Source organism: Pipra filicauda, unplaced genomic scaffold, assembly GCF_003945595.2.
Source record: "Pipra filicauda isolate LSUMZ 115617 unplaced genomic scaffold, ASM394559v2 scaffold177_size2800117_pilon, whole genome shotgun sequence".
Lineage (NCBI taxonomy): Eukaryota > Metazoa > Chordata > Aves > Passeriformes > Pipridae > Pipra > Pipra filicauda.
The window spans coordinates 733,022-745,167 of NW_024104284.1; the positions used below are offsets into that span (position 1 = coordinate 733,022).

The 12,146-nt window shown below is 38.7% G+C and overlaps 1 protein-coding gene across 1 annotated transcript in view; it reads right to left on the reverse strand.

Moving 5' to 3' along the window:
• SLCO5A1 (solute carrier organic anion transporter family member 5A1) overlaps window positions 1-12,146 on the reverse strand; it is a 76,189-nt gene that overhangs the window by 43,699 nt on the left and 20,344 nt on the right. The gene's annotated exons all lie outside the window — the stretch shown is intronic.

Genomic DNA, 12,146 nt, shown 5'->3' on the forward strand with positions numbered 1-12,146 from the left:
GCTTTAGATACTGTCCCTCACAGCATCCTTCCAGACAATTTGTCCAGATGTGGGATGAGGGGGTTCACAGTGTGCTGGGTGAAGAACTGGCTGAAGGGCAGAGCTCAAAGGGTTGTAGTGAATGGGGCTACATCTGGTTGGTGATCAGACACCAGAGGTGTTCCTCAGGGCTCAATTTTAGGGCCAGTTCTGTTCAATACATTTATCAACAACCTGCAGGCAGGAGTTGAATGCACCATTCCTAAGTTTGCTGATGATACCAAACTGGGAGGTGCTGCTGACTCTCCTGAAAGACAAGAGGTCTTGCAGAGGGATCTAGATAGATTGGAGCATCGAGCAGTGATTAATGGCATGAAGTTTAACAAGCTGAAATACCAGATTCTGCACCTGGGACAGATTAAAGTCAGGCACAAGTATAAACTGGGAGAGGAGTGGCTGGAGAGCATCCCTGAAGAAAGGGATCTGGGGATGCTGGTCAGCAGCAGGCTCGGTAGGAGTTGGCAGTGTGTCCTGAAGCCAAGAGGGCAAACCCCGTCCTGGAGTCCATCAAACACAGCGTTGCCAGCCACTCAAAAGAGGTGATTATCCTGCTGTGTTCAGTATTGGTGCAGCCTCACCTGAAACACTGTGTGCAGTTCTCGGCCCCACAATTTAAGAAGCTTGTGAAGGTCTTTGAACATTTCCAGAGGAGAGCAACAAAGTTGATGAAAGGGCTGGCAGGCATGTCCTATGAGGAGCATCTAAAAAATTTGGGCCTGTCTAGTTTGGAGAGAAGGACGCTGAGGGGTGATCTCATTGCTCCCTGCAGCTTCCTGAGGAGGGGAAGTGAAGAGGGAGGTGTGAATTTCTTCTCTCTGGTATCCAGTGACAGGTCACATGGGAATGGTTCAAAGTTGCACCAGGGGAAGTTTAGACTGGACATTAGGAAGAATTTCTTTATGGAGAGGGTGGTCAAAGACTTGTAAAGGCTTCCTAGGGAGGTGGTTGATGCCCCAGGCCTGGCAGTGTTAAAGAGTTATTTGGACAATGCTCTTAATAACAGGCTTTAACTCCTGACCAGCCCCAAGGTGGTCAGGCAGTTGGACTAGGTGATCACTGTAGGTCACTTCCAACAGAAATGCTCTGTTCTATTCTGTTCTGTTCTATTCTATTCTATTCCATTCCATTCTCCTAATCCATCTTCCTTCCTTAATGCATTCTGCATCCTTTTAACTTGCTTATGCCCTGCTTCCCATACTGTCTTATTGTAAGTATGAAAGGCAAGGGGGTGGAAAGGATGGTCTCTGCTGTCCACTCATGTGCCTTGCACCACTGAAACCTGAGCTGCAGCAGCACAACATCACTTGCTCAGCTGTTGCAGATCCTCCAGTAGCACATGAAAAAACGACTGATTATCTAATTCTCTGTAATATTCTCTCCATGTCCACATGGTTACTGTGGACCAGTCACTCCCCATGGCAGTATGTAGATTCCATCCTTTTTGGTCCCACCCTCAATCAGGCATGCTGAATCCTAGACTGCAGCAGCTGAAGAAGCATAAGTGAGTTGTTAAAGCTTGAGTTTTCATGTTACCAATTACAGTAAATTATATTTCATGGATAAAATAAGCAAAAAGAAATCACTAAATCTGCCTGATTAAACCAAAGTAACTTGCATATTTTCATCTTAGGCTTTGAAATAATGAAAAATGAAGAAAAAGAACATTCTCACAAGTAAAAAGGGACTGCTGAGAGCTACATTGCAGAGAAAAAAAGTCACAGAAGCTGCCATAAAAGGTAAAACTGCCTATAGTAAAAAATGCTTCAAGATGACAAATTGATTACAGAGTTTTATCACTTTTAAGGTTACATTTTTGTAAACACATTTTTGGGGTTTATGAAACTGCAATTTTAAATAATTGGATTTTGCTGAAGTCCTTTTTGCATAATTGTTTTCAGAACCATGTTCACTGTTTAAATTTATTCCAGCTATGTTCCCTACTGGACTGATTGTAAACAATTTTTGATATGCCCAAAATGCTCCATCAGACATTGAACACTGCTCCTTAGCAGCAAGTGGTTAGATAAATGCCACAGTAACTGTTATTTGCAAAATTCACATCATGAGGAGGGGAAAATAAACCAACCTCCACATTCCCACAACATCCATCCACTATAATAAATTTTTTTCTACAAATGTTTGCTTGAAAAATTGAATCAAATAACTACAGCAAACTCAGATCTCTAAAAATTTTACAGAGGAAACACAAAGGGAGTAAAAGAGTGACCTAATCCATTCATTTCAGTATTCAGAAAAAATACTTAATACTGCATTAATTCAGCTTTAGTTCCACCACTGAAACCAGCAGAATGAAGCAACTGCTTAGGCTTCAAAGCACTACCCAAGCAGTGTATTTTATACACCTGAAAACTTCAGAGTATTTTCTTTGTAAGCAGACACACTTTACAGTAAAGATAAAAGTGACAGTGTACATTGTGCTCCTTTAGAAGCAGAAATGCTGTAGACAATTTCAGGAGTATTTTTAAATTACTGTAAGCTGTTCAGGCTTCAAGATATTTTTCAAATATAACTTACAGACAAAGTGTAACTTTCAGAATCTTTCAGAAAACACAGAGCCTCCATGTTCCTCATCAACAGCAGGAGGAAACGTGAGCCGACAAGTTCCACAGTTGTGATTTTAAGCTACACTGCAGCATCTTTCTCAGCACGTAGTAATAAGCACTATCAGAAACTGGGCACCAAGTGCAAGAAAGTGATTTGGACTTCTAAGTGGGACTAAAGATAGAGCACGGCAAATATAAGATTTTGATATTTCAAAAATAGGTACTTGAAAAAATCTGCCACAAACTTCCAAATCTTGCAGTGGACGTGGAGGGAGAGCCACCTCCACGCATCAAGCTGGCAGGCTACTCCAGCATCTTGGACCCTTGAAATTCTGATCACAGCCCTCAGAGCTACGTTTAGGAATAAAGATGTTTTTGATTCCCAAGTAGGCCACCAGGATTACTGGGTGATATGGAAAGGAAACAGATTCAATCAAAACACTGGAAACAGATTCAATCAAAACTGTACCTGCTTCCCAAATAAAAAATTCTATGGAGAACTGTTTCATATTTTTTTCCACCAGAACACTAGAAGGTCTCCGGCTTCTGAATGAAAAAGGTTCTAAAACATCTAAAAGGTGTAGGAGCACCTTCCTGGGATTTCAGATAGCTCTTTTTGGTCCACCTGCTTTGGGTCATGATCTGGGATCTTGATCTACAGAATTGCACTGATTTAACAGCTGAGAGGTTTCAACAGAAGTAACAAACATTTTTATGAGGGGACAAGCTGGAGTACTGTGATGCTGAGGCAGGACACATAGTATCCAGATGATTTTTTAAACTGCACCTAAGGAAATACAGGATTTGTCTTTTATGACTGATGCTTGGATTTGCAAATTGTCTTCCAATAAGAAATTGTCTTCCAATTTCTTACGTGTGCTGTAGCTTGCTGCTCCTGTGATGTAGGATCCTAAGTCCTCAAAGCAAAGCACAGGTTGGTTTACTAAAATTACATGGCTCTTAAACAAAACAATTTCAAAGACCAAAGACCTTGCAGATTTTTAAAGTTTCCCTTTTCTCTGAAGATCTCAGTGTTAGATCTCTGTTGTGGGGAGAAGTTTGCACTACCAATCATACCTCTTCCTCTGGATCTACCTTCTCTTCAGTGATGAGGGAGAGCCTCTACCTCTGACATTGACTGTAGATAAGTAAAAACTGTAGATAAGTAAAAACTCATTCAGAGTTAGTTGTCTGTTTTCCCCCATGATATCTATCCATAACTATTTTAATTCTTTTTAAGTTTTGTACCTGAGGAGCTTCTCTGCCTCAGTGAGCATGTCCTTGGCATGACATACTGTCTAAGGCACAACACCAAACTAGCAAGGTTGTCTAGTTTCAAAACTGCAGCTGACTGTGGCTAGCCAGGCTTAGCCACAAACTGCCATCACAGCTAAGATGATGTTGGATGGAAGAGAGAAAGGGAGTCAAAGAAACAGTAACCTAATTACACATGGAATTTACGTACCAATGAGAAATAAGATTAAACGATGTCATTCTTCTCCACCAAAAAGTTTATCCTGGGACACGTTGCAATGAACGCTGCCATTCAACCTTTGACAAAATTATTATATCGTCTACTGCTTTTATTCATAGAGATTCTTCTTCAACAGGAGAAAGCTTTATGTAGAACCTATTGCAGCATAGTCCTTATGACTACAATAAAATGGGCTGAATCCTCTACTGGTCCGAAAATCTCTGTTCACACCACATGCATGAAACAACTTTGTTGCCAAAGATTTTTTTTTTTTTTACAGAAGTATAATGAGACAGAGGTCATAAAAATACCGTGAATGTCCTTTTCCTCTTCTAGTCACACCAAATGACATCTTCAATAGGCTCTACATATGGGATCATATAACATATGTTGCTGTGGTACCATCAAATGAGTAAGTTAACCCTCTGACTGTGCCTCTTTATATTAGCCACGTTAGTACCAATTAAAGTCACAAGTCACATATTGTGCTCAGATGAACAGAAACTACACATTAGTGAGCTACCACAGGCCCTCTGGCTTCTGGGTTCTAAAAAATCCACTTTGGTTTAAAAAGTAAAAAAAAAAAGGCATATATTGCTCAGATCCTCTCATCTCCTCTGTGTGCACACACATGTCACCACACAGAGCTTATCACTGGAGGAGGAGGAACATTTCTGAAAGACCCCATTGTTCAAATCTTGGCAGCACATCACCATAGTACAACTGTTCATTTCATACATGTGTAAGGCAGAATTTGACCTTTATTCTATTTTCAATGGAAGTTTAGAATTTGCAAAATCCTGCAAAAGCCACAGTGTGCATTCTGAAGGTATATTTTATATATATACACATGTATTTATATGCATGTTTTTCCTGTCAGAATAGTACAGCAATTTTAATAGATTTTGCAGGATACAAAATGAATCCTCTATAGTTGTGAAGTAGAGTGGGAAGTCCAGAAGTATAATTTACTTCATTGAAGCAATAACTCAGTTTCCTACTTGCTGAAGAACATTCATTCTGAAAGAACAGCACAAAGTAGAATAAAAACAACAACAACAAAAAAATTCATGTGAATTTGCAGGAAAAGCCCTGCGTTTACAGGCTACTTGTTTACAACTTGAGGCATGAACTTCAACAGAAATGCAAGTTCAACTTTATATAATCCTTCATCTTTATGAGTCAGGAAATTTAGAGGGCTACATGTTAAAAACAGTAGTCACAGGGTTACTGTCTGGGATTTTGCAAGGAAAAGAAGCACTAGCATGCTATGGTACCGAGCAGCACATTTCCTTAGGGAAGCTGTACTATGCTGTCACTGGAAAATAAGTAGCACTATATTTTCTCTAGGGTAAAGAGCAGGTTTTGGTTTCCCCACACTAAAAAGCTGACAGGCACAGATTTCAATGGGGAACATGTCTCAGCTCTCCCCTGTTCCTCTCATGTCCCTCACACCGTGATGGGGTAACAAAGAACAAACATAAAGGAGCTTTCAAAGAAGCATTGCTCCCATTCATAAAGGCATATTTACCTCATTCTGTCTAAATTCACCCAGACAGAAGCTACCCAAAAAACATTGGGTTTAACCACTCTTTTGAGCCTGAGGACATAGAACTCAGTTGTAAGCAGAAGCCAGGCAGACTTCTCAGAAGCTTTTAAGTCAGGAAACTGGTTCATTTCCTCCTTTTCTTCATGAACACACAACCAAGCCTATCTATACATGCTTTAGGATTTTTTCTTTAATGTGGTTATTTGCTCAGGAAAAAACAATGCTTTGAGCATTACTGCAGTTCGGATAACAATGTACAGTTCAAATCTTTAAATCACTTCCCTTCAAACTGTATTAGTGTTACTACGACTTTAAGTCTCTCAGATCCAGTGCTCCACTCAAAACAATAAACAGAGCGACAAAACTGCTCTGTAGCCTCCCTTGATCTTTGTATGGAATATATTTGTCACTATTTTCACAAGCAGATTCCACAGATCTGGAAGACAAATTTTATAGAGAAGCATAACTAAACTTTACATGCCTACTATGCAAACAAAAATGAATGGTCCAGCTTACCACTCCACTAAAAAGTGCTGGAAGTCAAATTAAATAAAATATGTCCACTGACTTGCCAATGCCAGATGAAAAGCATTGGATTTTTACTTTTCTCTTACACCTTTATAACTCAGGTATCATTTGTATCAAAATGGACATCATTCCCTGGCTTGAACAGTTAAGGTTCTTCATGCTTTGTACTCTCCATTTGTGGTCATATTCCAAAACTTACAATCCTTTTCACTGGAACCAATTCTAATATTGCCATAAAACCCCAGAAAAATAAGCCCAAAGAAAACAAGCTAAAATAGGCTATCTATCCCAAAGTATGCCTCTTGTATACACTGTCACTGCAACGCTGCTCCAAGTCACTTGACATGCTGTGGAGCCACAGTGCCTACAAAGCAATTCAATTTACACCAAACTTTCACAGACTCAGTGCTTGTCTTTTGGTTACATTACCAACAGGTGTGTGCATCCAATCCAAAAGCTGAAGAAAACTGAAAATAACGAAGAAGAAAGGCTTACACTTGTACCATGTTATTTCAGCCTTAGAGATACTTGGCTTAAGAAATTACTGCCTCAAGAAAAACTACTCCAGTGCTTAAAATGGGAGTCTTCATTTCTTTATTCCTAACACCTGGGAACTATGGAAGTAGAAAACCATGGAGATTGTCCCATTCTTTAGAGACAAGTGTTTTGTTTGGAGCACACAAATATTATTTGGGGGTTTTCTTCAAAAACTGTCTTTTTTCTCTTTATATTCACCTTTAAATAAACACATGCTGATAATATTACCAAGCATGACTTGTGGTTAGCAAGTAAACATGACAAAGACACATCTGCTGTAAGAGATTAATAAAAACAGCTGCAATTTCTGAGTGCAATTTCTTATCAGTGTGGTTAACTGAATTTAGACACCATGGATGAGGAAGTTCTTAGATCGGATAATAAAGCAAATCAGGTTTTCTCAGCTTTATCAGTTTTTAAACCTATTCTAACACAAGAACCTTCTGGTGATGGTATTCCAAAAGCACATACAACTATCTTGGACTTCAAGCATATGGGAAGTCCCCACTGACGTGAACTGTTTGCATGACCAAAGATAAACATGTCTATACTTGCATGATAAGAACCTAAACTGAAAACAAAGATGCTCTGACATTCTTTCTGTGGACTCAGAGGCATCGGTTCCCTAAATAGATAGGGTTTTTTTAAAAAACAGAAGTGTCAATGGCTGCTTAAATGCATAAAAGAGCAATCAAAACTGTCTTTCTTAACACTGTCATTTTCTTCTTCCATACAGAGGAATTTTTGATATAGAAAAGTGTTGTTATTGAAATTTAGGTCTCAGAGAGATGCACACACTACTTGTGCTGAACACAGTCAGAGCGTCCAAAGATGCAACAAAAGGTAAAACTCTGCTCTTGGCTGCTATTTTCTGGAAATCAGTTCTCAAAAAAGCTCCGCATCTTCAAGTTTTTCAAGTTTCTTTTGGTATCTTGCATTACAAATACAAGATAACATATCCCAAGAAGTTCACTAAGTGTGAATTCCCAAACCCTGACTTTTCAAAAGAGCATGTTTCTCAAAGATGGGGTTTTTTTGTGAATATCTTTAACTAAGGGAACTAGAGAGATGTTGACCATTCATGTTAACACCTATTGAGGGACTCCTCGGTCCCTTGTGAATTCCTAATCTGTCAGCTTTCCAAAGTTTTGATTTCCCCACAGAACAAAGCAATGAAATGTCATTAAAGTAGTGTTCATTTCCATACAGAAAATTATCTGTGGGATATAACTATTAACCTAAATCCTAAGCAAGCTACTACTCCAAATTATTTTAAAAACCTTTAACATCCCAAATTCAAGAAGTAACTACTTAGATAATTTCACTGTATTATTTCCTATTCATTCAAACACCGAGAGTTAAATCCACAGCAGTGGATTTAACATTTGCATTAGGAGTATTCTTGAAGTCATTGTGGCTACTCTTGTGAAGCAGGCAGGATTTGGCACTTCTGTGCTATTACTCAGTGATGTTCCTAATACAAGGACATTGAAGCTGTTGGCTGTCTTTAGGGTACTGAAGCAGCCTCTTGACTCAGAGTCATTCTTTCCGTTAAGTCATGTCAAATGGGAATATCTCATCTCTACCTTTTAATTGCTTGGCTTTGGAGTTTTTTATAATGGTCTGGCAGTGGAGGCAACACATTTAATTTTCACTAGGGATTATCCCCAGGCATGTGCTTACAGACTCTGTTGATCTCAACTTCTTAAAACTAATTTTAATTTCTTTAGCACTACTTCTAACTAAACTAGAGTGAGGCTGGGTTGTTCACTTGTATGTCATCCCCTTTTCTTTAGGCTATCATAACTGAAAAATATCAAGCTGTGAAAGCTGAAATTTGGCCTTCAAGCAGACCTCACCAGGTAGATCACAAATAATAATAATAATAAAAAAAGGAGATCAAATTTTAAATCACAGCAATAAAGCCCATGTCCACAGCTACAAAACCAGCAGAACCTAGCCCAGAAGAGTATTTCAAAATATTTGTATTGTGCTTTATTTATTGGTTTATATCATCTTCAGGTAGTCCAAGAGCGCAAGCCAACAGGAATATATTGTTCAGGTCCTCTCATTTCTCCGAACTGGGAGAATGTACCCACTCCACTCCTGGAGGAAAAGTAGGGTAAGGTTTATCTGGCACAGGATCAGATATTTCGAGTATGCCATCATGCACCATGGGAAGAACCAGAAATAAGAACCAAGTCCTTAGCAAAATCTACATACACTACATACACTAAATACACTAAATACCCAATGTCTATGGATCTGGGCTTTACCAGTTATTGTGCACAAACCAGCTAATGGAATGCAAATATCTGTTTTTCAGAGGCAGGTCTGACATGTATTCTTGCATACTTCATCATTATTCAAAACCAGATCTTTTGTGCCTAGGAAAGAAAATGTGAGGAAGCAGCGAAAATAGACAAAATCTCTGCTGATATGGAAGGTGCTGATAGTAAAAGAATATATTCACATTTTCTTTGTCCCACCAGCAAGACAACAGAACAAAAAAGTAAAGGGCAAAATTACTTCAATCATATTCTCTCAGAATTAATTTCCTTTCAAAAATTGGTTTCTGCCTAGGAGGCACAGGTTAATTATTGAAAATGTTGGTGATCATTTTTCCCTTCACTACTTCTTGCTAACAGACTGCAAAGGAAGGGCAAGTCAAACAGCATTTCTTCTTATTTTCTTTGTAAATTGCACTTACATTTTCATCTTTCAACTGAAACAACAGGAATTACAGTTCATTACTCATATCTGACTGAAAATTTGCCTGTAAGCAAAAGCACATTATTCCAGTAATTTGCAGATGACCCTGTTAGTTTTATTAACATTTATTGTATTGCTAAAGAAGTTATTTTTCTACATTGAGAAAGGCTAAAAGCTGCAATAGCTCCAATAAACAAATATATTTAATGACAGTTGGCAAAGTGAAATGCAGAGAAATGTATAGTCATATTTGAAACAATATTGAAAATATTATTACAAGTCAAGAGTCTGAAAAACATTTCCATCCATGTGTAACAGTTATAAACAGCAGAGGCTATTTATTTTAGCTAAAGGACAACACCACCATTTTATGAAAACCTCCAAAGCTTCAAAATGTGGTCTTTATCCTCATAGGAACAATATTGTTTGGGCACTTTCGTGAAACTGGAATTATGCAGATGTTTGATTCTGGAAAAAAAACTTGAGCTTTCAGTTCTGGGTAAGGGTCTCTCCTTCTCTGTTTTCCACAAAGGAATCGTAAGATAGATGTGATAGATTCAACTCCATGTTCTGCTTGGGGACAAAAGAGTTTCTTACTGCAACACCAAACTTCACCATTCAAGCACAGTTTCCTTATCAACAACAGACAGGTGATGAAAACAACAGCCTTTCCCTGTCTTCTCCATCATTGACCACTATAAAAAAAGCTTTTGGTTTGGATGCAACAGCAAAACATTCTTAATGGCTCTAATCACAACTTCTAATAAAATCAGGGCAGGAAAAATAAAACCACCTAGAAGGAAAAGGTGCTTAGCCAGATCTTCAACAGCCTGGTCTTAGATCAATACTATGCAAATAAAAGGCCTTTGCAGTGAACCCAGGTCATCACAAGCCTGACCTGGGTCTACATGTCCTTATGTACCACATTTGTGTGGCAAGGTTTTGCTAGCAGAGGGTCTACAAGAGTGGCTTCTGTGAGGAGCTGCTAGAAGTTTTCCCCGTGTCCTACACAGCCAACGTCAGATAGCTCCAAGACAGACTCACCGCTAGCCAAGGCAAAGCCACACTGGTAATGTCTCTGGGATAACATATTTAAGGAGGAAAAAAAAAACAAACTTGTGCAACACCCGCAGCAGTTAGAAGAGAGAGGAGCGAGAATATGTAAAAGAAACAGCCCTGCAGACACCCAGGTCAGTGAAGGAGGGTGAGGAGTTGCTCCAAGTGCCAGAGCAGAGATTCCCCTGTGGTTTGTAGTGAAGACCATGGTCAGGCAGGATGTCCCCCTGCAGCCCATTTCTCATTATCCCACTCTAATTTGATTGGTAATAAATTCAGGTAATTTCCCCAAGTTGAGTCTGTTTTGCCCATGATGGCAATTGCTGTGTGATCTCTCCTGGTCCTTATCTCAACACACAGTTTTTCATTATATTTTTCTCTCCCCTGTACAGCTGAGGAGGGGATTGATGGAGCCATTTTGGTGGGCACCTGGCATCCATCCACAGTCAACCCACCACACCACAGCATCAGCAAAGCAGAAGAAGCTTCTGTGGCAACGCCAAATACCAGGACCACTGTGAGCTACCTAGGCCTTGACTTTTCTTCACTGAACTAAAATATTCCTGGGACTTAATACCTTGAATTAAAGAGGAAACAACCCTGAGCTAGGGAAAGACATCCCTGAGCTAGGGAAAGACCCCTTGTGAAGACATCCCATCTACAGAGAAATGCCATCAAGCAATGCCCCAGCAACTCCTTCCTTCTCCATGGTTAAGGTGCCCCATGGAGAAACAAACTGTTCCCAAATGACCCTGACACTCTTGACACAGTCCCATGAAATAGGACACAGAAGCACAGAGCTGCTGCTGTAGATCCCTGAAAAGGTCCTGCTAAACCCCATAAAAAGACATGAATTGTCAGAGATATAGGAGAAATTTAGAAAAAATGAAACAGAACTCAGAGAGTCACCAAAAAAGAGGGGAATACAGTTTTGTAAGAAACCAAAAAGAAGGAAATTCATTTATATTTTTACTTTGAACAGAAAACCATCACAGACACCATTTGTTAGTAACAAACTGATTCTATAAATAAATATGATTCTATAAATACATATGCTTAGACAGTTTTAGTCAGGGTCCTGAAAGAAATGAACGTATGCCTCACAGGGAAAAGTCGATACTGACATGCAAAACCAATAATAAAATAAATTATGAAAACATTTTCATTTGACATCATTAAGTAATGTGTTTTACATGGTTTGGTTTGCTTTGCTTTGGTTTGCTTTTGTCCCTAAGTCAAGCAAAAAAAAATTGATTTTTTTTTTTTAATGCTAACCAGTAGTTCTACATAAAGGTCAAAATAATGCAATATAAGTTAAATATTTGAACATGATCAAAAATAAATAATTTCTTCTACAAAAAGAAAAATATATCTCTATAATCAAGACTTAATTGTAATTTGCCAGAGCAAAACCACCACAACGTCTTTATCAGTGCTACTAAATGGCACTTTAAACACCAAGTGTAGCTTTAAAAAATAATTACTCTTACAGAAGGTTTTCCTTAATGATAATATTATAATTACATTTGTCTTTCTTTTTAAGATATAAATCATCGCTGTGATTTAGGGCTCCATTTGCAGCTTATTCCCAGTTCCAATAAGATACATTAATATGTTAATAAAACACAGAAGTATTACTAACTTGAAGTGTTGGCATTTCCAAGGGAAAATTATTTAGATTACAGTG